Genomic DNA, 27,191 nt, shown 5'->3' with positions numbered 1-27,191 from the left:
CGACAGCATTATGTAGTTACCGACCAATCAGAAAACGTTTACGGGCTATGTAAGGCCACCATCGAAACAGTTTTGAGGCCGAGCGGTTCTAGGCGCTACAGTCTGGAGCCGCGCGAGTGCTGCGGTCGCAGGTTCGAATCCTGCCTCGGGCATGGATGTGTGTGATGTCCTTAGGTTAGTTAGGTTTAAAAAATGGTTCAAATGGCTCTGAGCACTATGCGACTTAACTTCTGAGGTCATCAGTCACCTAGAACTTAGAACTAATTAAACCTAACTAACCTAAGGACATCACACACATCCATGCCCGAGGCAGGATTCGAACCTGCGACCGTAGCGGTCGCTCAGCTCCAGACTGTAGCGCCTAGAACCGCACGGCCACTCCGGCCAGCAGTTAGGTTTAAGTAGTTCTAAGTTCTAGGGGACTGATGACCTCAGAAGTTAAGTCCCATAGTGCTCAGAGCCATTTGAACCATTTGAAACAGTTTTGACAGTCGACGAAGACGATGGGGGAAATCGTCGAAAGAATTGAATTTACGCGGCAAGTGTCTTCGCCAAAAACTTGGTTATCATGGTCTCCCAATATCCATCAACTAAGCTAATGCTCTGCCTCTAATGATGTCGATGTTGGCGGGCCGTTAAACTTTAACACTGGCTCTTATCAAGAACTATCAAGCGATTGCGTAAAATGGCCGTAAACCTCCAATATCAAATTTCTCTCCGTCGGATGATGAATGAAAGGGGTAAAGTTGGTTTTCTATGTGAGCTACACTGGCGCCTTTTGGTGAGCAGTTTCTGCTGTTGGTAACATTCAGCCTACACAATTTGCCTCTAGTAACGAGTAATTCGAGGAATAACATAGCAAGATCGGGCGATGCTGTACTTGGGACTTACTACGCAGTTGGCTGGGCCGCGCGCGTCCGCTGGTGCGTCTGTCGCTGTTTGGATGCGTGAGCCACTAAGCGGCCAATGACGCGCAAGCAAATGTCCGTGTCAAGGACAATCAAGGCAATTGATTCGGCTGTTGCGAATAACATTAATGGCCGACTCAATAGAGAGCAGTGCCTCTAGCGGCCGCACCGCTGCCACACTGCCCGCGCTCGGACCTACGCGTTTCAAACACATCAGGATCGGAACACGTCTGTCATGGACTAGAGCAAAGTCGCGGAGGGAACGGGCTGCGACACGGAGAGTACATAAAGAGCTACAAAGAGTCGACTTAAATCACAGTACGTGGCTCGTAGGATGTCACATGCTGCCGTCTACCGAAAGTGGACGAGTGACAACAAAATCGCTGGTCGGTACTTCAGTGTACGTGCCTCAGTCAAGAATGCGAATATCGGAGAAAAGTTTAACGTCTCATCGACGACGATACGGCGCATAAACTCAGATTTGGCAAGGACGGGGAAGGGAAATCGACCGTACCCTTTCAAAGGACCGATCCCGGCATTATATTTACGGAAATCAAGGAAAACCGAAGTCTGATCAGTTGGGGTCCTGAAATGTACTTTCGAATAAGAGTCCAGGTTCCTACACCACGCCGGCCGGGGTAGCCGAGCGGTTCTGGGCGCTACAGTCTCGAACCGCGCGACCGCTACGGTCGCAGGTTCGAATCCTGCCTCGTGCATGGATGTGTGTGATGTCCTTAGGTTACTTAGGTTTAAGTAGTTCTAAGTTCTAGGGGACTGATGACCTCAGAAGTTAAGTCCCATAGTGCTCAGAGCCATTTGAACCATTTTTTCCTACATCGCCACACGCGACAGTTCGTGACGAAACAGTCGAGTACAAGAATGCCGAAAGTAGAAGTATTTCGGGAGTTGCCACTAATTACAGGTTTTCGTATATCTCTTTGAAAAGTGGTCGGCTGTAACTATGAAAAAGATGTCAACGAAGTCATTCCATCATTTCCTACACGTTGAGTTCCACTTCGCTGTCTTTTACATTATTGTTGCGTCAGCTAGTTCATAAAGCATACGATAGGTAAGTTTTAGACTGAAAATAAAGAAACTGCCTCTCGAAACACATGTCTGCTCACGTACACTTGTTTACCAGTTCATTGAGGCATCGAGAAATAGTCAATTTTGTAACGTAGGGAAGTGTAGATAGGATTAAAACTGTAGCGGGAATCAAGGCTTGATCCCAGCAAGCAGTTTCAAATGAATGTAGTGTGCAGCAGGAATACAGAGATGAAGAGGTTTGCACAGGGTAGACCATCGCAAAGATCGGTACCGAACTTGCATTCGGACTGAAAACCTCAACAACAATAATACAGAATCCCGGTGACATGACGTACTGGTGGAAGTATAGCTATGATCGTTCTTGGATAGCTGAGTAGCGCACTTGCTCGTGCAAGGTAAAAGTCCCAGGTTCGAGTACCAATCCGGCACAAAATTTTTATCTTCCCAGACGTTTCAACAACTGCATCCTTTCCCAATATGAGCTCGTCCTCCGTCTCTACTATCCTTGTCGACGGGAAATCCAGCGCATATTTCATCTTTTTTCGCAAATGAATGCCAAAGGCGTATGAAATAAGTACGCACGGTCTCCAGTGCTAATAAATGAAACGAACGAATTTTGAAGCAAGGGTCTCCTTACGCCCGTATCATACTGTCAGAGTTCTTTGACAAATCGTTTATAGAAGCTAGGACCACGCTCTAAATTTTATAAGGGGTACAGTAAAAGTACCACAGTTCACAATCAAAATATTTCAGGACATATTTTGTAAAAGATGTGTGACGAAGGTATTTTAAGGAGTAATGCGGGCCTTACCAGTGGGGCAGACGGGCGGTCGTTTGCGCAGCGGCTGGCTGGCCCACAGCAGTTCCATTCAGCGGTATCGCCGCCGCGTGGCGCATGGCGGCGTTTGACCTTTCTTTCGGTCTGCTGCCAGCCGTCGGCGGACGTCTTTACTGCCAGCTTCCGCTTATCGGTCCACACTAGACGCAGGGTGTGCAGGCAGCGTATTGTCAACAACTGAATGTGGCAGTGAGAGCCGCCAGCGGGACACAAGCAGGATGCTCTTCTCACGTACGAAAACGATTTCATTCATCATCTTACGTAGTGAGCCTGGTACCGCACGTTTACGGCCAGTTTACACAACTTGTTGATAGCTCTTTGATAAGAGCCAAGGTTAAGGGTTAACGACCTCTCGATTTGACGTCATTAGAGATGGAGCATTAGCTCTGTTGGTGGAGATTGGGAGAAGCGTCTGCCATGAACCTTATAAGTATCGGTCCCAGCATTCCCCTGTAGTACAGAGACAGATTTTTATATTCTCTCCGCCGCGCCGGATTAGCCGAGCGGTCAAGGCGCTCCAGTCCTAGACTGTGCGGCTGGTTCCGGCGGAGGTTCGAGTCCTCCCTCGGGCATGGGTGTGTGTGTTTGTCTGTAGGATAATTTAGGTTAAGTAGTATGTAAGCTTAGAGACTGATGACCTTAGCAGTTAAGTCCCATAACATTTCACACACATTTGGACATTTTTGATATTCTCTCCGTGATTATCCTTCTTAACGCAATGTAATATTTCAATCCTGGAAACAGTTTTTCGAATTAAGAATTTCTTATGATTTGTTTAGTTAGTTACTTATTCCACTGTGATAGGTAAAAAGCAAAAGCTGTCCTTTGCTAAGCGATTGGATTGCACATTGTAGTACGTTACTAGGCGAGGTCCTGTTTTAGGTGTTATACTCTCACCTTTCTCCACCGTTTGGACTTAAGTTTCCAGCAAGTTATAGTGGAACAACAGTTTTTATCCACAGACGTCTGGGACTATTTAGAATAGCGGGTGAAACGTAGCAATCACCGCCGCAGTTTGGTAGCTGTAAGGATTTCTATTCATCAACTAGTAGCTTTAATTGGATATGGTATACCTGAAGAAACTTGTGGACACACTGCTTCGGTGAATTTAGGCTGTTAGCAAGGCCTTTTACACGGCATTAGCGTCGTGTCTCCGGGACGTGACTAATTTCTTGATCGATGTGCTTGCAATAACCTAACACCAAATAGATATCAAGCGTTCTTGTTGGTAACCTGTAAACGCAATATATTGTTTGTTGCATCTGATGAGGAGTGCAAGCTCGCAACGCTTTGAGCAGATCCAAACAACAACAACAACAATAATAATAATAATAATAACAATAAAAGGGTCTGACTAGTAATTTTCCTCTTGGACTCTCTTAACCGTAGATAAGGGCTTCCAGAAGCGCTATTAATGTTAAAAATGGACATAGTACTAATCAAAGTTGCACTGGGGCGGATCCACAATTTTGGTCATGGGGGCGAGGGGGAGGGGGGGGAGGCGGAGAATGCTGAAGATATAAAAATATTGTATCATGGAGACGGTACTTTCTTAGCCCTTTTGCTGTCTGTTATTTTATAGTGGTGCGAGCTAAAAAAAGTCATATATTTTTATACTATCACCCAGAATTCTCTTTAAATTGCCAAATACCATGCCTTTTCAGCTTACAAATCTGAAAAAGTACAACTTACCCACAAATGAATGTAGATAATTATGGTATACACACATATTTATAGTTCTTCGCTTTAAATTGTTATGACACACCAACTGAAAAGTATTTCTTAGAAAATATAGATTTAATTTCTTTTCCCTCTTCTTAATACTACACTTTTTTTCAAGAAGAATCACTAATGTCCATAACATTTACGTAAACTTCTGAGTAAAATGACATAAGGAAAAATGTAATTATTGTTCCTTTTTAGAGACATAATAAACACAATACCTGGGGAGTACATTACAAACCGTCCCGAGTATGCACTTCCGTGATACATAACATTTGTGCTTAAGAAAACCTTGAATCATTAAAAATATCAGAAGAACATCATTTTAACTTCCCGAACTGCTGCTGCTGACGTTTTCATTAAGATGCTCTACTATTAAATTTTACAACAGCTCGTGAATTTTATCGTCTACGACCTCTACATGAGCTTGGATTGGACTCATTTTTTTAAAAAATACATATAACGTAGTTAAATTAAGCCTGTTGTGACTCTGATAACAACTCATTTGATTGCTGATATTTTCAGTAGCAGTAACTACTCCGAGGTCTGCGGACTTATATACGAAAATGCTCAGAGATATTTGAAATAAAAAATACATGGTTGAAGCATTTAATACTGTGGTTAGGAAAGATAGTAATTGGGTATAACACATGAAATTAAATAAAATATAGTGTAATGCAATAAACATTATAGTGCTGTGGTTGACAGCAGTCGAAAACTATCGACTACCACCGATATGGAGCTGAGAAACAATAAGGGGCAGAGCACGGCCGTCTATATTAGAGGAGACCGCGGACAGAATATACTGCCTTGATACTTACTTAGCCTTAAGCAAATACACGCTCGGCAGATGATCAGCGATCATAAGAACTTGTCAAGTAAGAAAGCCATGTCACCATGATACTTTTTTTTTTTTTTTAGGGGTGTGGGTCGGAGATCACGTCTCTGTCGCGAGGGGCCCGAAGGAGGCATGGGGTGGTCTGCAGCCCAGCAGTTCACCCTCCCCCCTTGGATATGTCACTGCAGTTGCATCAACAGAAACAAAAAGAGAGAGAGATACTGTTGTTACTAAGGCGTTTCACTGATCCCTGATATAAATGTAATTTCCGCTTCTCGTTTAATATCCGATGTGTGCGTGAAATGTAGAATCTCGAAGAACTTCCGATGAAATTAACGAACAAAATTCCGCGGTCTGTTAATCACACATTAGCAAAAGCGTGTTCTGAGCTATTTAGCACTTTTCATTGCTCCCCAGAACGTGGACTGGGAAACCTGCAAGATCAAACGTTACACTGTGTACGTGAACAGTGATTCTTGAGGCAGCTCGTAAACAATTACGTAAAGCGCGAAGAAAAAACGCGACATTATTTCAGTATGGGAAAGGACGCTTGCCGTAAGCAGTTTTGTTTATGATACCACAGCGAGGAAATATTGCCTCTTGTCACTCATAGAGGTCAGGACAGGCACTCTAATGCTAATCATTCACGAAGAAATGAGATCATTTGACGTAAAAAGTCTCTGCTACAATTGAAAAGGATAGTTTCTTTTTTCCTTTTTTTAGCTGACACTAAGCGTCAGTTCTACCTGTGACAAAGTGTTGCGTGTGTGAAACTGACGTAGCCGCGCCGTGCCTGGGAAATGCAATTTGTTTGCCGATTGGGCCAGTTTCGGTTGACAGGCCGGAGAAGTTTAATGATACAGTCTTTTCATCATAACCACGCGCAATGAAGCGAGGTGTGTTGCTGGGAACCAACATTGAGGGTGATTGCTGTTTTACATTTTTAGCCCTTGTTCCAAACGATACATGGCTACTATGAAAAATGCCTGCATGATCTATCGGTGTGCGTTACACTAGGTCTCGAGGAGTTTCAGCTAAGAAGCGTACCTGCGGGAATAGCTGTGCTCTATGAACTATGTCCATATCTGGATTCGAGCAGCTGTGTGTACGTAGAATGGCTCCATAAAGCGCACACCAGGAATAACAATGCCCCATTAACTCTGCTCTTTTACTGTGCAGCGGTGTAAGAAATACTTCAATGAAGTTAGCAGCGAAAATAGAAGCTCTGGGTGAACTGCGCGCTATTTTTATGGAATCCATAAATGGCTCATGAAAGTGACGTTCCCAGTAGAGACAGGTCTGTCTATTCAGCTGTTCTCCCACTTGCTAAGGAAATAATTCAAAATGGTTCAAATGGCTCTGAGCACTATGCGACTTAACTTCTGAGGTCATCAATCGCCTAGAACTTAGAACTAATTAAATCTAAATAACCTAAGGACATCACACACATCCATGCCCGAGGCAGGATTCGAACCAGCGACCGTAGCGGTCGCTCGGTTGCAGACTGTAGCGCCTAGAACCACACGGCCACTCCGACCGGCAAGGAAATAATTACGCGGTTGTTGCTGGACTAGGCTTGGTGCACATACGCTAATTGCTAAACAGCGAGACACATCTATAATTTATCTGTCAGACCACGACAGCCTTAGTGAATGTCCAAGCATTCTGTACGCATTTCTAATTGGTCGCGTATTTCTGACAGATAGAAAGGTTCAGTTACTTCGCTTAAAGAGCAATGCAAACAATTTAGAAATTCGCATTTGCATCATAAAAATAATATTAAAATTATAACCAGAAATAATAATTCAGAGAATTAATTGAGGCCTTTACCGCATTAAATGTTTTGAGGACATTGGACAGCCTTTTTCTAAATAGCAGATTTCGCACGCTAAAGACACTTGGAAATAATACTGACGTGGTGATTTGTTTGTCATCCTCCACAGTTCAGTTGCACAGAGTTACTTGAGTCTGAAAGCAGCTGCAGCAGGCTCCATCCTGTTACGGTAACTTTTGATTTTCCTGTCCCACTCACGGACATCCACTCTAGATTGTTGTTATGTGGTAACACTCCTGTCGGATTCATTCCCTTTTGCTGGATTATTAAATACAGCTATACATAGTGCAAGCCTGCTAGGTTTATTAATTGTAAAAGCTTTCCTTGTGTCTTGTTCTCTTTCCAGGCGGTTGACGATTATGCGTTGAGTATGGTTCAAATGGCTCTGAGCACTATGGGACTTAACTTCTGAGGTCATCAGTCCCCTAGAACTTAGAACAACTTAAACCTAACGAACCTAAGGACATCACACACATCCACGCCCGAGGCAGAATTCGAACCTGCGACCGTAGCGGTCGCGCGGTTCCAGACTGTCGCGCCTAGAACCGCTCGGCCACTCTGGCCGGCATGCGTTGAGTATCTCTGACTATTTTTTAGCCTTGCTTTTCTCTATTTGCGGCCGCTTCTTGTTCTATACCAGAGGGTGTGATTCCAGTAAGTTGGCTACATACGAAGGGCTTCAATAAGTTTCGCGACATATTTTTTTCTCGGCCGAATTTCGTTGAAAAAATGCGGAATTTGCTGTGGGACACCGTGGAATATTTCCGCTTCAGCCCTTGTAGGTTCGTGAAGTTCCGATATGTGGCAACGCTACACGTAGACTTCAAAATGGGGTCTCGCAAACCATTGGAAAAAGCTGGAATGTATAGGATCCCATGCAGCTGTGGTGATGTTTATTTGGGTACCACTAAAAGAACGGTTTCTAAACGTTTGGAAGAGCACAAGGGAAATTGTAGAAGAGGAGAAACGGAACGATCAGCTGTTGCGGAGCATGCTTTCCAGCCAGGGATCCACAATATTCGTTTCGAGGAGACGCAAGTACTAGCGGCCACAAGCGGATATTACGAAAGGCTCTACAGGGAGGCAATCGAAATCGCTAAACACCCAAATAATTTCAACCGAAAGGAGGAGGGCGTGAAATTAAAGGGTATATGGATGCCGTGTTAAAGAAGATGTGTACTACCCGTCCACTACTGGGTGATGGCAACGGCGATCGACGGCGACGGACAGCGGCCAATTGCACTGACGTTTTCAAAACACGTGACGTCACGCCGCGGCGTGGGAGCGCGCGGACACGGAATTTAGCGGCAGTCAGTAGCGAGCCAGTGGGTGTGTTGGACCTTCCATCGAGCTACGGACCTCCTTGAAGAGGTCTCCCGCAGTCGGAGACGAAACGCTGGGAATCGACACAGAATGCGTCAACCGACCACGGCATAACAGCCCGGATAATTATAATGGACATGATATTTCCGGCCGTGAAAGTCTACATTTTAGTATACGGCATTACAATGTAAGAACAGTAAGGGTAACAAGTTCGTATATACAGTCGTTTACATACTTACAGGTCTAGTCTGACAAGGATCGGACAGATAGCTGGCCGTGGCGTTAAAGTAGGAATCATTCCAGCATTCGCCTGAAGTAATTTAGGGGGACATCAGAAAATGTAACCGAGTATGGCTGAATGAAGACTGGAGTCTCCACCCTCCCGAACAAAAGGCCATTCTGTTTAAAACATTTTGTGTTCTTATTTACACACTTTGTCGGTATCGGAAAAACTAAATCAGTTTTCCGTTTCAGACATCTGGTTTCTCTTTGAGAAGAGAACTCAGTGCAAAAATACATCCAACTCGTCATGGAATATTTGCATTGCCTCACGAAAGCATAACAAAATTAATAAAATAAAGATGAAGAAAACGCAAAAGGGTAAAGTCCTCTACTTTAGTATGAATGAGCCTTGCGAGAATAGGTTAACAACTTATTTTAGCAAACGATGACAGTGTTCACCTCCCACATCCTCAACTTTACAACTTTCTTCGCTGACGGTCCTGTTCCTGCCCATTGACAGTCTGTGTGCAGCGATTTGAAATATTTTGAGGAATATTTTGACGTCCCGTTCGGTTACGTGCGGATCGGCGGAAAATTCCGGCGGGGCGGTGCGAGGCCGCTAGGCCACGCCCTGGCTGCTGCCTCCGCGCCGGCCTTGCCAGCTCGCGGCAGTGCCCGGCCTCCGTGGTCCGCCTCCGCCTGCGCTACTGGAGCCGCACCGTTATACTGTTGGCCACTGGCGGGGGTTCCCCGCCTCCTGCATCAGGACTGCCAACACGTGAGTCTCTCAGATTTTTTTTCTCGTTCTCCACACCTCACGTTACGTGGTAGCCTCTTACATAATCTTCGGTCTTTCGCGTCTTCAAAAATGGTTCAAATGGCTCTGAGCACTATGGGACTTAACTTCTGAGGTCATCAGTCCCCTAGAACTTCAAGAACTACTTAAACCTAACTAACCTAAGGACATCACACACATCCATGCTCGAGGCAGGATTCGAACCTGCGACCGTAGCGGTCGCGCGGATCCAGACTGTAGCGCCTAGAACAACTTATGAACGGTTTTGAAGAACGACTTTTTTCCACCAGACTGTGTATAATTTTTTTTATTTTCCCCACTACTGGTTTCGAGCACTGTCCATTCTCAAGTGTGTCTGAAAACATAGGAACACGCCGTAGCAAAAAGCAGCTGAACACAAATCATGTAATTAACTGTAGTAACATATATGGCAACATCGTCGTCATTAATTTAAAAATCGTGTTCCATGCATAACTGTGCAAAGCACAGTCGTCAAACGTCCTCCTCAAAAAATATACAGGTGCATAACGTGAAAGTGCTCGTGAGAACAGAGGTATTACCACTCTATTTAACTTATTATACTAGTACTTTATTATAACTCTGGCACAGTATGTTGTTTTATACTTTAATTTTTGCACCCGTACAATTTTGTAATACTGGAAGACACAAATTTCATTTGTTACAAATTAATTGTATTCGCCAAGTGGGCAGATTTCTTACAAAATTTATGTTCATGCTGTGGTAAGGATTATCTCTTTTAATAATCTCAATTACACAATTTTTCAAATAATGGTTATACTGTAACAGACGGTTGTTCCCTGCTATCAACGCCCATGAACTGTTGCACACAAGCCGACAGACACACGCTGTGCAGTAGAAGATATATTTTATGAACAACACCGCATGCATACTTAAATATTAATGTTATTTGTTTTCACCTTACATCTACTGTCACTAATTTATCTTAATTATACATTGTATGGGCACGGTTATTTATGACACCTAACTAGTTTGTTTTGCCCACAATTAATTGCTAACGTCGTTTTCCTTGTTTGTCACACGCTGTAATTGTGAACACTTTATTTTGCACTAAAGATGTGGACTTTTTTCCCTTTATTGCAGGGATGGGCTGCCAGCGGATACAATCTGCCGCTCTTCAGCCACATGAGAGGAAAATTAAAAAAAAAAAAAGCCTTAATATAAGAACGGGGCATGGTGTTCGGAAAAAAACTGAACAATAAAAACACAGGTCGGCAGTTGCGTGAGTTCAAATACATAAGGTTGATTTGGTGATTAATTAAATAGAAAATGAGTGTCGCACACGAAGATATAAAAAGAGACAGACAGTTGCATAAACTAAAACGGAAAGGCTAATGCGAAACTTATTAAAAGACTTACATGGATGAGTGAAGACATGAGTGGAAGTAGACTGTCAGGGACAAGGGTACCAGGGAAACGTAGCATTTAAAGGTGTGCGTAAGGGGGGGGGGTGTAGTTGGATGTTTGAAGAATGGATAAGGGAAGAGTGGAGAGGGATGCGGTTCCGAACCAAGACTTAGTTAAGTGGAGAGGATTGAAGGAAAGGGAGACCTGACGAGGGGTGGGTGGTAGGAATGTCCTAGATCTGGTAGTACGGATACATATCGAGGCGGATTTCATAGTCAAGTAAGGGAAAGCGATTAAAGTTTCGTTGGGAGAGGGTGTGGAGGATATGGAGGTGCAGTGTTGGGGCAATGTAGTGGTAGAGGCGCGGCAGAGTACCAGGATCAACGAGGTGGGGAAGCTAGGGGATGGGTACTGTCGAGATTACAGGTAACGTAGGATACTCTAAAAGTGTTGAAAGACTAGGCTGGGGAGTTTGGTAAGATGGTACAGGGTGCGGGTGGGGGGAGGGTACGCCGATCCTAAAAAAGCTAGGCGGGGTGCATGGCGTTCGAGGATCTGCAGTGCGTGATAAAAGGAGGGTAGAGGGAAGCCCATGCCACATTGGCATAGCAGAGGATGGGTCAGATTAATAGGTGTGGAGGATTATGGAAGGGTGCAATCCCCCTGTTAAGCCGATTAGTAGTTTGTTGTGGATACATTTTCACATATTTTTCTGCTTAACGTAGAAAGATACTACATTTGAGATTCGACGTTGTATTACATCGCTTAACAATACAATACTGAATATATACAATGTATAGTCTTCCTTCAGACCATGAAGTACGTCTCAACATATGTACTAAAGATTCTGTAACGGTGCTTAAGTTCGACACCGATTTATTATATAATACGTTTTCATATAACTGATACTACGGAACAGAAATATTTTTGAAAACATATTGGTAGTTGAAAGATCTTTGTATTTTTATTCTCTGACGGGCAGTTAAAAATTTTCCAAGCAAACTGGACATGTGACAGTTGGCTGAATGAATGTATACAGAGTGTTTCGTACGAAACATTCCAAGGCTTGTTTACTTAGTGCTTCTGCCAGGATGTACGCTTAAATAGCGAGGTAATAGTTTTGTACTCATGAGCACCTTCATGTCACGCACTTGTGTTTTAGATGAGGAGGTTTGACAACTGCGTTTTGCACAGTTACGCACGGCACGGGATTTTTAAATTACTGACGACGATGTAGCCAAGTATGTTACTAGAGGTAAATATTATCATTGTGTAATAGTACGTCCATTTACTTGATTTGTGTTCAGCTGTTATTGCTACAGTGTATTGCTATGTTTTCAGACAATCTTGAGAATGGGCAATGCCCGAAACTGGTAGTGTGAAAAAGAAACAATTCCGTTACAGTGTAGTAGAAAAATGTTCTTGAAATGTATTGAGACCGTGGGGCACACGCAGAAGAAAATAACTTATGAGGCGTAGTCATAAACTCTTTACCACATCGAAAAAATTAAGCTGCAACCATGAAGCTTGGTGTTATCACATATTTTATTACTTACCCTTCAATGCTAGATGACCGTTCCATCAGTACGAGTTGATCTGCACTTTTATCTTAAAAGAAATTTATGATGATTAATTATTACTAATTTGACTTCCCCTCTTCTTTTTTCACACTCAGCAACTCTAATATGTAATTACTTAACCTTTATATTAGAAGTGCATTCGTAAAAAGAGCTGTAGGCATTATTCACTGGAAGTAGGGGAGCATCTTGCTCACAGTTCTTGTTTGATGGAGAAAACAATCGAAAGGGTTAGATTAGTTTATAGTTATTCTTACAAAAACAAATTAACAGTTCGTGCAATATAGAATACTGACACAGCCCTTGCGCGCTACATAGTACGCTGACACTGAATAGACATTCGCAGATCATTTTGTGATAGAGATACCAACTCTATGAAAATTTGAGGCTGTAACAATCTACATCAACATCTACAAGGTTACTTATATTCAACGCACGATTTTGGGCAGAGAGTTCGTAGACTACTTTCAGATTATTTCTCTCCGTTCCATTCTCAAATACCACGTGGAAAAAATTTTAACTCTTAAATCTTTTCGTGCGATCTATGATTTCCCATATGTAATAATGATGGTCAAGTCTCCTTATAAACGCGGGAGCCAACAAAATTGTTGACATTCGGAGGAGAACTCTAGTGATAAAAATTCCGTCAAAAGATTTCGTCGCAACGAAATACGCCTTTGTTTTCATGATAACCACCTCAATCTGCTTATCATATCTGTGGCACTCGCTTTCCTATTGCGCTATGATGCCAATCGAGCTCCCTTCTTTGAATTTTTTCGATGTCCTCCGTCAGTGCTGTCTGGTAATAATGTCGTGCAACACAGCAATACTGAGGGAAGGACAAACAAGCGTAGTACACGCAGTTTCTTTAGTATAAGGGGCATTCAAATGAAACCCGGTCACTAAAGTAACGGTAACGATTTTATTAACTCAAAAATGTAGTTATACACAGTACACATACTCAAAAACAGTCGCCAAAACTGTTTGCACATTTATCCCATGGCGACACTGGCTGGTCGATTCCATCTCTGAAAAACCTAGTAGGCTGCTATCGGATCCACGCCTGGGCCCAGTCACACATTTGGTCCGTTGCGAATCGATGTCCGCGAATAAGTGTGTTTTAGAGGTCCAAACACATGCAAGTCACACAGTGAAAGGTTGGGAGTGTAGGGTGGATGTTCCAGCTTTTACCACCGAAACTGCTGCAATGTCGTCTTCACCGCATTGGCCGTTGTGTGGGCGGGGATTGTCATGCAGGAGGATAACGCCATTGGACAACATGCCTCGGCGTTTCGACTTGATGAATCGTCTAACATATTGTGAAGTGGGTTGATAACACTGGGCATTGACGGTGGTTCCAGGAACTCGACAAGCAGTGGGCCCTTATGATCAAAAAAGAAGGACATCATGACCTTACCAGGACTGGTATGTATGGCCTTTTATTCATTTGGAGGGGGTGAAGTCGTAAGTTTCCACTGTTTGCTCTGACGTTTGCTTTCCAGTCAAAATGGTGACACCATGTTTCGTCACCTGTGATAACACGCGACAGAAAGCCGTATTCCTTCTCATGCAGATGACTGAAAGACAGAGGCATTGGAGTATTGCGCTGTTCGGCGGTCAGTTAGTGGAGAACTTACTGCGCACAGATTTTTTGAAAGTTCAAGTGTTGATGCATTATGGTGTGAGCGGTGCCAACGCTAATACCCAGTAACCGATGGATCTCGTCCACGGTGATTCTGCGGTTGTCCAAGACTAAAGCATTCACTTCCGCAACCATTTCCGGTCTTCCAGTGACTCGCGCCCCTTTAAGGAACCGTCTGCGCCATCCCACAACACTTGAACGACTCAGACTGAACTTACCGTACACAGGCTTCACCTTTCAATACATTTCACGGCCTCTTAACTCCCTCCGCCGCCAAAAATCGAATCACTCCTCATTGTTCCTCCTTACTCAGCTGCATTTTTTTTTAGTGGACGATCACGTGTGTGACTACCTTCTCTTCGACGTGAAACCACACCGGCGCTATGCAGCATCAAACGGTGCGTACCCGTCAGTCTCTCTACCAATAGATGACGCCACCATACCCGCAGTTACAAGGTGCCACCGTAAGTATAAGGTAAAGGTAGACGCACTGACAAGGCTTTATTTGAATGAACCTCATACATTTGTTACATCTTCTGAGTGTTCTGCCAACAAAACGCTGTCTTCGGATCGCATTCCCCACATTATTTTCTGTGTGATGGTTCCAACTGAAGTTGTTTGTAATTGTAATTCCTAGGTAATTAGTTAAATCGACAACCTTTAAATCTGATTTATAATCTCACTGAAATTTAACGGAATTTTTTAAGTACTCAATGCGGAAGGCATCACGCTTTTATTGTTTAGGGTGAACTTCCACTTTTTGCAATATGCAGATCTGTTGTCTAAATTATTGTGCAACTGGTTTTTATCTTCTGATGACTTTACTACACAGTAAACAACACTATTATCTCCTAAATCGTTTATATAGATTAAGAACAGTAAAGGGCCTACAGTACTTCTTTGGGTTCACTAGACGACTTCCCGTTAATTACTTCGACCTCTGATCTTTCTGACAGGAAATCTCAATTGCACTCGCACAACGCATAGGCATGCAATTTTCTGGAACTGGTTCTCAGTAAGAGTGTCAGAAACCTTCCGGAAATCTATAAATATGGAAGTAACTTGAGAACATAATAGTACACTGAGCTATTCTCCCACAATCTCCGGCGTTGTTGGAAAGCACTCATCTATCCTACATACGCAATGGATAAAAGTAAACTCCCAAAACGATACACCAGTAAGATTTTGAATACCTGAAATCGCGAGACAGAATTTGGATTATCCGCAGCTGGGATAGCAGTTGTCAAGAAGGGCGGGTGGGAGCGTGGGAAGGGAGGGAGCCCGCATGTATCGCTGTCCCTTTGCTGGGGCCTACCCTAACCACTCAGGCTATTATGCCAGAGCTCCCACTTCACCAGCCGCCACAAAGGAACGCCAAACGAAACGACGCAGTGCCGTGGAGCAGCATCAGCTCTGAAACTGGTGCCCTAATGTCACTTCATTCGGACTCACGATCGTTGAATAATTAATGTAGTATTATGAGAAATTTCTCCAACTAAGCCAATCTCAATATCGACATACCTGTAGAGCATCGACGAGTTACTTGGCCCATATTGGGGAGTGTTTATCTGAATGACATTGAGATGAATATCGACCTGATTTCCAGTATCGTGGCAGGGGGTATTTTCCCCATTTTCCATCTGAACGCAGCCTCTTTAATGAAATTGCATCTAAAAAATAACGAGTAAGACAGCTGGCTATTGTCCCAGCGTCTCTGCTAATCAAGTCGGATTGTACTTGTGAACACTTGCTGGGCAACACCCTGGAACTCTACAACTGTAGTTGTGAACAATTGCTCGGCGACAGCTTGGAATTCTACATTTGATCCTGCTGGGACTAACTAAGGCTGCGTTCACAGTGGCACCGACCTCGTTTATCAGACACCGTCGCCAGAAGTCGCCCGATAACATTGGCCAAGAGCATGATCATAGCGCGTCCGATCTCCTTCGTCAGTTTTTGGTAGGGTCAAGGAAGTTACGTTGGGTAAGAATCTATTTTAAGTATGAAGTAGGTTAGATTTTAACCTCTTAGGGTGAGGTGGATAGCACGACGCTTCTGTGTTTGGATACGAGTGCTGCATAGCGGCTTCTACTACTAAAGAGACGCCGAATCCGTGTGAATGAGCTTTCCCGTCTCGTAAAGAACGTGGCGAGTACACTCTGTCCTCAGTTATCAGAATAACGAGACAAGTTTTACAAATATATGAGTTGATGGGAGAAACGTTCTGTTACATATTCGAGATACTTCTTGGTGACCTTAAAAAGCTGTATTTATTTAAAGTTCAGTGACTGACATTTAGCACACGAGTCAAAGACAAGCATAAAGTGTAGCATAACGTATTCTGAAAATCAAAAGCATTAAGTGGAAATACATACTACATTTGCAAGCCACTTCATATTAACAGTATCACTACCCTACTGGCATAAAACCCGCCAGTAAGCAGTAATAATAATTTGTACACAATTAATGACAACCTATTACCAAAAAAATCCAGTACAGTAGCTATAAGCATATAAGATAAGCCACCTGCTTTATTTGAATAAATTAATTATTGAGGTTATAACCTATGCCCAAAGTTTCCAATAAAGTTTTTGCCTATGAGTTTCGAGTTAACTTGCGATTTAAATCCATAGATTCCGAACTACCTAGTTTGAAAAAATAGGCCGATGTCGGTCGTCGGCGGAATCCACCGATATCGAAGCCACTCTGATCGCAGCCTTACGGGTCACCAGTGTTCGCAGAGTCTTGAGGCCAAACGGAATTGTCGGCAACCCGCGATGCAAGGGTGGAAATAGCGCCAACACGTCTCTACCAAATTTATACACGAGAGCCATTCGGAAAGTAAGTTCCGACCTGTCGCCAAATGGAAACCGCTGGGAAAATCAGAAATGTTTTATTTGCAATAGTTAGCTACACCCCCCCATGAACCATGGACCTTGCCGTTGGTGGGGAGGCTTGCGTGCCTCAGCGATACAGATAGCCGTACCGTAGGTGCAACCACAACGGAGGGGTATCTGTTGAGAGGCCAGACAAACGTGTGGTTCCTGAAGAGGGGCAGCAGCCTTTTCAGTAGTTGCAAGGGCAACAGTCTGGATGATTGACTGATCTGGCCTTGTAACAATAACCAAAACGGCCTTGCTGTGCTGGTACTGCGAACGGCTGAAAGCAAGGGGAAACTACAGCCGTAATTTTTCCCGAGGGCATGCAGCTTTACTGTATGATTACATGATGATGGCGTCCTCTTGGGTAAAATATTCCGGAGGTAAAATAGTCCCCCATTCGGATCTCCGGGCGGGGACTACTCAAGAGGATGTCGTTATCAGGAGAAAGAAAACTGGTGTTCTACGGATCGGAGCGTGGAATGTCAGATCCCTTAATCGGGCAGGTAGGTTAGAAAATTTAAAAAGGGAAATGGATAGGTTGAAGTTAGATATAGTGGGAATTAGTGAAGTTCGGTGGCAGGAGGAACAAGACTTCTGGTCAGGTGACTACAGGGTTATAAACACAAAATCAAATAGGGGGAATGCAGGAGTAGGTTTAATAATGAATAGGAAAATAGGAATGCGGGTAAGCTACTACAAACAGCATAGTGAACGCATTATTGTGGCCAAGATAGATACGAAGCCCACACCTACTATAGTAGTACAAGTTTATATGCCAACTAGCTCTGCAGATGACGAAGAAATTGAAGAAATGTATGATGAAATAAAAGAAATTATTCAGATTGTGAAGGGAGACGAAAATTTAATAGTCATGGGTGACTGGAATTCGAGTGTAGGAAAAGGGAGAGAAGGAAACATAGTAGGTGAATATGGATTGGGGGACAGAAATGAAAGAGGAAGCCGCCTGGTAGAATTTTGCACAGAGCACAACATAATCATAACTAACACTTGGTTTAAGAATCATGAAAGAAGGTTGTATACATGGAAGAACCCTGGAGATACTAAAAGGTATCAGATAGATTATATAATGGTAAGACAGAGATTTAGGAACCAGGTTTTAAATTGTAAGACATTTCCAGGAGCAGATGTGGACTCTGACCACAATCTATTGGTTATGACCTGTAGATTAAAACTGAAGAAACTGCAAAAAGGTGGGAATTTAAGGAGATGGGACCTGGATAAACTAAAAGAACCAGAGGTTGTACAGAGATTCAGGGAGAGCATAAGGGAGCAATTGACAGGAATGGGGGAAATAAATACAGTAGAAGAAGAATGGGTAGCTTTGAGGGATGAAGTAGTGAAGGCAGCAGAGGATAAAGTAGGTAAAAAGACGAGGGCTAGTAGAAATCCTTGGGTAACAGAAGAAATATTGAATTTAATTGATGAAAGGAGAAAATATAAAAATGCAGTAAGAGAAACAGGCAAAAAGGAATACAAACGTCTCAAAAATGAGATCGACAGGAAGTGCAAAATGGCTAAGCAGGGATGGCTAGAGGACAAATGTAAGGATGTAGAGGCCTATCTCACTAGGGGTAAGATAGATACCGCCTACAGGAAAATTAAAGAGACCTTTGGAGGTAAGAGAACGACTTGTATGAATATCAAGAGCTCAGATGGAAACCCAGTGCTAAGCAAAGAAGGGAAAGCAGAAAGGTGGAAGGAGTATATAGAGAGTCTATACAAGGGCGATGTACTTGAGGACAATATTATGGAAATGGAAGAGGATATAGATGAAGATGAAATGGGAGATACGATACTGCGTGAAGAGTTTGACAGAGCACTGAAAGACCTGAGTCGAAACAAGGCCCCCGGAGTAGACAATATTCCATTGGAACTACTGACGGCCGTGGGAGAGCCAGTCCTGACAAAACTCTACCATCTGGTGAGCAAGATGTATGAAACAGGCGAAATACCCTCAGGCTTCAAGAAGAATATAATAATTCCAATCCGAAAGAAAGCAGGTGTTGACAGATGTGAAAATTACCGAACTATCAGCTTAATAAGTCACAGCTGCAAAATACTAACACGAATTCTTTACAGACGAATGGAAAAACTAGTAGAAGCCAACCTCGGGGAAGATCAGTTTGGATTCCGTAGAAACACTGGAACACGTGAGGCAATACTGACCTTACGACTTATCTTAGAAGAAAGATTAAGGAAAGGCAAACCTACGTTTCTAGCATTTGTAGACTTAGAGAAAGCTTTTGACAATGTTGACTGGAATACTCTCTTTCAAATTCTAAAGGTGGCAGGGGTAAAATACAGGGAGCGAAAGGCTATTTACAATTTGTACAGAAACCAGATGGCAGTTATAAGAGTCGAGGGACATGAAAGGGAAGCAGTGGTTGGGAAGGGAGTAAGACAGGGTTGTAGCCTCTCCCCGATGTTGTTCAATCTGTATATTGAGCAAGCAGTAAAGGAAACAAAAGAAAAATTCGGAGTAGGTATTAAAATTCATGGAGAAGAAATAAAAACTTTGAGGTTCGCCGATGACATTGTAATTCTGTCAGAGACAGCAAAGGACTTGGAAGAGCAGTTGAATGGAATGGACAGTGTCTTGAAAGGAGGATATAAGATGAACATCAACAAAAGCAAAACAAGGATAATGGAATGTAGCCTAATTAAGTCGGGTGATGCTGAGGGAATTAGATTAGGAAATGAGGCACTTAAAGTAGTAAAGGAGTTTTGCTATTTGGGGAGCAAAATAACTGATGATGGTCGAAGTAGAGAGGATATAAAATGTAGACTGGCAATGGCAAGGAAAGCGTTTCTGAAGAAGAGAAATTTGTTAACATCCAGTATTGATTTAAGTGTCAGGAAGTCATTTCTGAAAGTATTCGTATGGAGTGTAGCCATGTATGGAAGTGAAACATGGACGATAAATAGTTTAGACAAGAAGAGAATAGAAGCTTTCGAAATGTGGTGCTACAGAAGAATGCTGAAGATTAGATGGGTAGATCATGTAACTAATGAGGAAGTATTGAATAGGATTGGGGAGAAGAGAAGTTTGTGGCACAATTTGACCAGAAGAAGGGATCGGTTGGGTAGGGCATGTTCTGAGGCATCAAGGGATCACCAATTTAGTATTGGAGGGCAGCATGGAGGGTAAAAATCGTAGAGGGAGACCACGAGATGAATACACTAAGCAGATTCAGAAGGATGTAGGTTGCAGTAGGTACTGGGAGATGAAAAAGCTTGCACAGGATAGAGTAGCATGGAGAGCTGCATCAAACCAGTCTCAGGACTGAAGACCACAACAACAACAGTTAGCTACACCATACAGGTAGTACACTTCATTGCCGCAGCTCCGACTTTGACATTTGTCGTAAAACTGAACCAACTTTTTAGTACATTCGTCGTAGACAACAACCGTCTGGGCTTTCCACCGATTCTCTATCCTCGTCTACAGCTTGTTGTCTGTAACAAAACGTTGTCTTCATAGCCAGCAGTTCATGTGAGCGGATATCAAACTTGGGACGAGCCAATTACGGTCTCTTTTGTGGGTGATCAAACACGTCTCATCGAAGACTGTGCACAAGCATCTCCATTGCCCTTTCAGAGGCGGCCGAGAACTCTCATGAAGAAGGAAGTACATGACAGGTACGTTATGTGGGTGGCACTACATGAGGCGAAATCTCTCACCAGGTCCTCATATTTGGCGGGAGACACTATTTTTCGTGCATCTTACGTGCTCACTGTGAGCTCAGAACTGAAAAGAGCGACGTGACGCGATAGACGGGCATACTAGACACAATATCCAACACATCTGTGCAAAACCTCATCAGATTTTCACAGTGGTTTTCATTTCGCGACAGATCAGAACTTACTTTCCGAATACCCCTCGTATCTTGTGACAATCTCACGGTCCATCGCCCACCGCGTGAAGTAGTTTGTCGCAATATATAGGTATTTATACAGAGTTGTAGTTTGTTTTTGCTAGCCTTTATATATTTTCCCGTTGATATAACAACGTAACATCCTTCACGTTTGACTGTTTCCCCAGGTGAAGCCTCAGGTGTATCTTGGAAATCCTGATAATGGCGCTTTTGCCCCGATGTTCGTATCGAATATAAATACCGAAATACAGACAGTCGACAGATTTTTATTCATAAAAAGGCACTATATATCTTTTACACGAAGTGCAATTACGGAAAAGTCTTGACCGCGCAATTTTTTATTAAGTGTTACGCATTGCTGCACTAATAATTAATATAATATATGTTATAACTGACATCCTATGTATTTATATGAATCCCATGAAGTTAAATAGTTTTACCAACGCTGTTACTGTTATATTAAGATGAACATTTTATTGTCATTCAACTTTTATCTGTGTCATTGTTATATTTCGATGCTCATTTTATTGTCATTTAACTTCTACCCAACGACGGCATTTAGAATATCTTCTTTCATAAAAGTTCTTACGTCTTTTGCAGAAAAAGTGATTTAGTATATTTACTCGTCGATGCGAACTGTCCTTAGTTAACGCTTACGCCATCTGTCGGTGTGGTTTACTTCTTTGATAGTTTAAACACGCTACAGCATTTTACAGCAGCAGTCATTCATCAAATTCACAATTGTACTACCGTATCCAGTCTTTATGAAATGAGAATTGTACATTACATAAATGTAAATGTCGTGTCGGATCGACCATTCGCCGGGTGCAAGTCTTTCGATTTGACGCCACTTCGGCAACTTGCGTGTCGATGGGGATGAAATGATGATGATAAGGACAACACAACACCCAGTCCCTGAGCGGAGAAAATCTCCGCCCCAGCCAGGAATCGAATCCGGGCCCTTAGGATTGACATTCTGTCGCGCTGACCAATTTTTTTTTTTTTGCATTTTGTTCATTGTTGATCGTTGTGGACGTCATATGACATCCGTTCAAGTTCGTTTTTGATCCTTTCACTCAGTTTTTTACTACAGAGGCCAACCAGCTCTCTGACCGAACACGCTGAGCTACCGTGCCGGCGCTACTCAGCTACTGAGGGCAGACATTATACATTACTATACACAGTCGATGTGCTCAATTTGTTGTGGCTAAAACTAGATGTGCTTGCAAGTACTGAAATAATTCCGCATAAAGTGTTTGTCACAATCATGCATTATACTGGTAAGTGTTACTTATTTTTTATGCTGCTGCTTGTAAAGAATACGATGGACGATTTTCAAAGAACAGAGTATCAGATTCAAATGTGTTTCCATTAAATTGCATGAGACTGGTGTAGAGCAGTGACATTTCATGTGAACGTGCAAATGAATAGAGTGTGACTGAAGTAGAAGTCATTATTCAGACGCTAGAACGAAGCAATTCAACAAGCACACACAGAATTTTTACACGTATCGGTGTTTCACATACAAGAATACGAGGGACATTGCACATGCACGGTTTCTATCGTTAACATTTACAGCGGATCCAACGACTTCGAGAAGGAGATCGAGGTAGACGATTGGAATTTTGTCGTTTGGTAATTGCAAATCACAGAGTAATTCCATTAACGTTGTTTAGTGATGAAGCCATTTTCACTTGTGACTATATCAATAATACTCATAACTCACATTGTAAAGAGTTCATTTCATTTTGGTTTTTGTGTGTTGTCTAGAGAGAGCAAGTTACGTTACTGTTAAACAATGTTGTCGTGGCACAGTCTTTGCCTCTGCACTATCTGATACATTCTTAGTTGAAGCGTGGTAGCTGATGGACGTATTCAGTAGTGCTAAGTAAACTTGTGATGGTATCTGTTAGATGAAGAAAGATTTGTTGCAAGGACAGCAAGAATGAATAAGATGTATAAATTAGAAAGCGAAGAGATATAAATTTTGAATAATGTTATTACTTTTTTTGAAGAGAAGAAGCTTGAGGTAAGACTGGAGCACTGCGCAGTCAGTTTACCGGAATGACTGTCAGCTAGTTAACGTCGTCATGCGTTAACATACTAACTGATTACGCTGTTTGTTTTTTTTATAGAAATTCCCTGCTAACATTGTACCCTCTTTAAATCATTGTTCACTTTGTTAAGCATAGTATTGTTCAGACCAATGTTATGTTTGAAGATCACTAGAAGTTTTACTCTTTGATTTTTGAATACATACTTCATTCTAAAATCGTTGTCTTGGGTTCCCGGTGGGGTCAGGGATTTTCTCTGCCTCGTGGATGACTGGGTGTTGTGTGATGTCCTTAGGTTAGTTAGGTTTAAGTAGTTCTTTGTTCTAGGAGACTGATGACCATAGATGTTAAGTCCCATAGTGCTCAGAGCCGCTGTCTTGGTACCATTTCATAGGAATAGTCACTCTCCCCACCCCACCATTTATCATTACACATTACCATATGAAACAGCTTGAATGTGTATTTAGAAACAGAAATCTAGCTTAGCCGCTGCCTACTTGCTGTTTACTCTGGTGTTTTCGAGAAATCAGCAACAATTTTGTCAAGAAGCGAGGTAAGCGGAAATTTTGATTAGGGCCAGACAATTGTTTTACTTCCGTTGCGCATTTAATATAGAGACAAGCTGCATTAAAGTCAGTTAGCATTCAGTTTAAATTAGGTTCTGCTTAGTTAAACGTTTGCATACGATTTTAAGTTGGATAACAGTTTGTGGGTACCGAGTTTTGGTAATACGTGGACTTTTACAGAGTGGGAGGCAAAGTTGGACTAAATTTCATACAGAAACAAATATAGAGGAAGTTGTTGTTGTTGTCTTCAGTCCTGAGACTGGTTTGATGCAGCTCTCCATGCTACTCTATCATCTATACAGTAAAGCTGCATGCCCTCGGGAAAAATTACGGCTGTAGTTTCCCCTTGCTTTCAGCAGTACCAGCACAGCAAGGCCGTTTTGGTTAGTGTTGCAAGGCCAGATCAGTCAATCATCCAGACTGTTGCCCCTGCAACTACTGAAAAGGCTGCTGCCCCTCTTCAGGAACCACATGTTTGTCTGGCCTCTCAACACATACCCCTCCGTTGTGGTTGCACGTACGGTGCGGCCATCTGTATCGCTGAGGCACGCAAGACTCCCCACCAACGGCTAGGACCACGGTTCAAGGGGGGAGGATAGAGGAAGTAGTCAACGAAAACCTGCAGTGAGGAGACAAATTTTCGAGAACTCTTCTCTGTCATAGTCTGGTATGGTACGACACATAGTCAGTTGATTGGACTTTCTGTGTTGTCGCATCACCTAACACGACCCCGTTTATCTAGACTTAATAGATAACATTCCTTCGGAATTTCTTAAATCACTGTGGGAACTGGCAGTCATCCGATTATTCAGGTTGGCATGTAGAATCCATGAGACTGGCGACGTGCCGTCAGACTTTCGGAAAAATATCATTTACACAATTCAGAATAATCATACATCAGCTTAATAACTCATACATCCAATCTACTGACAAGAATAATATTCAAAAGAAAGGAAAATAAAACTGAGCATCTGTTACATGACGATCAGTTTGGCTTCAGGAAAGGTAAAGGAGTCGGAGAGGCAATTCTCACGTTGCGCTTGATAACGGAAGCAAATCTGAAGAAAAATCAAGATAAGTTCATAGGAGGATCTGTCGACGCAGAAAAAGTGTTGGACAATGTAAAAGTGGTGTAAGGTATCCCAAATTCTGAGAAATAGGAGTAATCAAAGGGAAAGAAGACTGGCAGTATGCAGTATGTACAAGAACCAAGAAGGCACAATAAGAATGGAAGACCAAGAACGGAGTGTTCGGATTAAAAGGGGGGGGTTGTTGTTGTTGTTGTGGTCTTCAGTCCTGAGACTGGTTTGATGCAGCTCTCCATGCTACTCTATCCTGTGCAAGCTTTTTCATCTCCCAGTACCTACTGCAACCTACATCCTTCTGAATCTGCTTAGTGTATTCATCTCTTGGTCTCCCTCTACGATTTTTACCCTCCACGCTGCCCTCCAATACTAAATTGGTGATCCCTTGATGCCTCAGAACATGTCCTACCAACCGATCCCTTCTTCTGGACAAGTTGTGCCACAAACTTCTCTTCTCCCCAATCCTATTCAATACTTCCTCATTAGTTATGTGATCTACCCATCTAATCTTCAGCATTCTTCTGTAGCACCACATTTCGAAAGCTTCTATTCTCTTCTTGTCCAAACTATTTATCGTCCATGTTTCACTTCCATACATGGCTACACTCCATACGAATACTTTCAGAAATGACTTCCTGACACTTAAATCAATACTGGATGTTAACAAATTTCTCTTCTTCAGAAACGCTTTCCTTGCCATTGCCAGCCTACATTTTATATCCTCTCTACTTCGACCATCATCAGTTATTTTGCTCCCCAAATAGCAAAACTCCTTTACTACTTTAAGTGCCTCATTTCCTAATCTAATTCCCTCAGCATCACCCGACTTAATTAGACTACATTCCATTATCCTTGTTTTGCTTTTGTTGATGTTCATCTTATATCCTCCTTTCAAGACACTGTCCATTCCATTCAACTGCTCTTCCAAGTCCTTTGCTGTCTCTGACAGAATTACAATGTCATCGGCGAACCTCAAAGTTTTTATTTCTTCTCCATGAATTTTAATACCTACTCCGAATTTTTCTTTTGTTTCCTTTACTGCTTGCTCAATATACAGATTGAACAACATCGGGGAGAGGCTACAACCCTGTCTTACTCCCTTCCCAACCACTGCTTCCCTTTCATGTCCCTCGACTCTTATAACTGCCATCTGGTTTCTGTACAAATTGTAAATAGCCTTTCGCTCCCTGTATTTTACCCCTGCCACCTTTAGAATTTGAAAGAGAGTATTCCAGTCAACATTGTCAAAAGCTTTCTCTAAGTCTACAAATGCTAGAAACGTAGGTTTGCCTTTCCTTAATCTTTCTTCTAAGATAAGTCGTAAGGTCAGTATTGCCTCACGTGTTCCAGTGTTTCTACGGAATCCAAACTGATCTTCCCCGAGGTTGGCTTCTACTAGTTTTTCCATTCGTCTGTAAAGAATTCGTGTTAGTATTTTGCAGCTGTGACTTATTAAGCTGATAGTTCGGTAATTTTCACATCTGTCAACACCTGCTTTCTTTGGGATTGGAATTATTATATTCTTCTTGAAGTCTGAGGGTATTTCGCCTGTTTCATACATCTTGCTCACCAGATGGTAGAGTTTTGTCAGGACTGGCTCTCCCACGGCCGTCAGTAGTTCCAATGGAATATTGTCTACTCCGGGGGCCTTGTTTCGACTCAGGTCCTTCAGTGCTCTGTCAAACTCTTCACGCAGTATCATATCTCCCATTTCATCTTCATCTACATCCTCTTCCATTTCCATAATATTGTCCTCAAGTACATCGCCCTTGTATAGACCCTCTATATACTCCTTCCACCTTTCTGCTTTCCCTTCTTTGCTTAGAACTGGGTTTCCATCTGAGCTCTTGATATTCATACAAGTCGTTCTCTTATCTCCAAAGGTCTCTTTAATTTTCCTGTAGGCGGTATCTATCTTACCCCTAGTGAGATAGGCCTCTACATCCTTACATTTGTCCTCTAGCCATCCCTGCTTAGCCATTTTGCACTTCCTGTCGATCTCATTTTTGAGCCGTTTGTATTCCTTTTTGCCTGTTTCACTTACTGCATTTTTTATATTTTCTCCTTTCATCAATTAAATTCAATATTTCTTCTGTTACCCAAGGATTTCTACTAGCCCTCGTCTTTTTACCTACTTGATCCTCTGCTGCCTTCACTACTTCATCCCTCAAAGCTACCCATTCTTCTTCTACTGTATTTATTTCCCCCATTCCTGTCAATTGCTCCCTTATGCTCTCCCTGAATCTCTGTACAACCTCTGATTCTTTTAGTTTATCCAGGTCCCATCTCCTTAAATTCCCACCTTTTAGCAGTTTCTTCAGTTTTAATCTACAGGTCATAACCAATAGATTGTGGTCAGAGTCCACATCTGCCCCTGGAAATGTCTTACAATTTAAAACCTGGTTCCTAAATCTCTGTCTTACCATTATATAATCTATCTGATACCTTTTAGTATCTCCAGGGTTCTTCCATGTATACAACCTTCTTTCATGATTCTTAAACCAAGTGTTAGCTATGATTATGTTGTGCTCTGTGCAAAATTCTACCAGGCGGCTTCCTCTTTCATTTCTGTCCC

General features: G+C 42.6%; 2 protein-coding genes across 5 annotated transcripts in view; one reads left to right on the top strand and one right to left on the bottom strand.

The window, feature by feature from the left end:
- The window catches only part of LOC126479202 (uncharacterized), a 687,919-nt gene that overhangs the window by 246,195 nt on the left and 414,533 nt on the right, over positions 1 to 27,191 (bottom strand). The window lies entirely within an intron of this gene.
- Positions 1 to 27,191, top strand: part of LOC126420542 (protein PRRC2A-like) — a 116,516-nt gene that overhangs the window by 13,262 nt on the left and 76,063 nt on the right. The gene's annotated exons all lie outside the window — the stretch shown is intronic.

The sequence above is a fragment of the Schistocerca serialis genome, chromosome 1 (genome assembly GCF_023864345.2).
Source record: "Schistocerca serialis cubense isolate TAMUIC-IGC-003099 chromosome 1, iqSchSeri2.2, whole genome shotgun sequence".
Taxonomy (NCBI): Eukaryota; Metazoa; Arthropoda; class Insecta; order Orthoptera; family Acrididae; genus Schistocerca; species Schistocerca serialis.
Note: the sequence above shows the minus strand (reverse complement) of the source record. Positions and strands in the feature narration are given on the sequence as shown.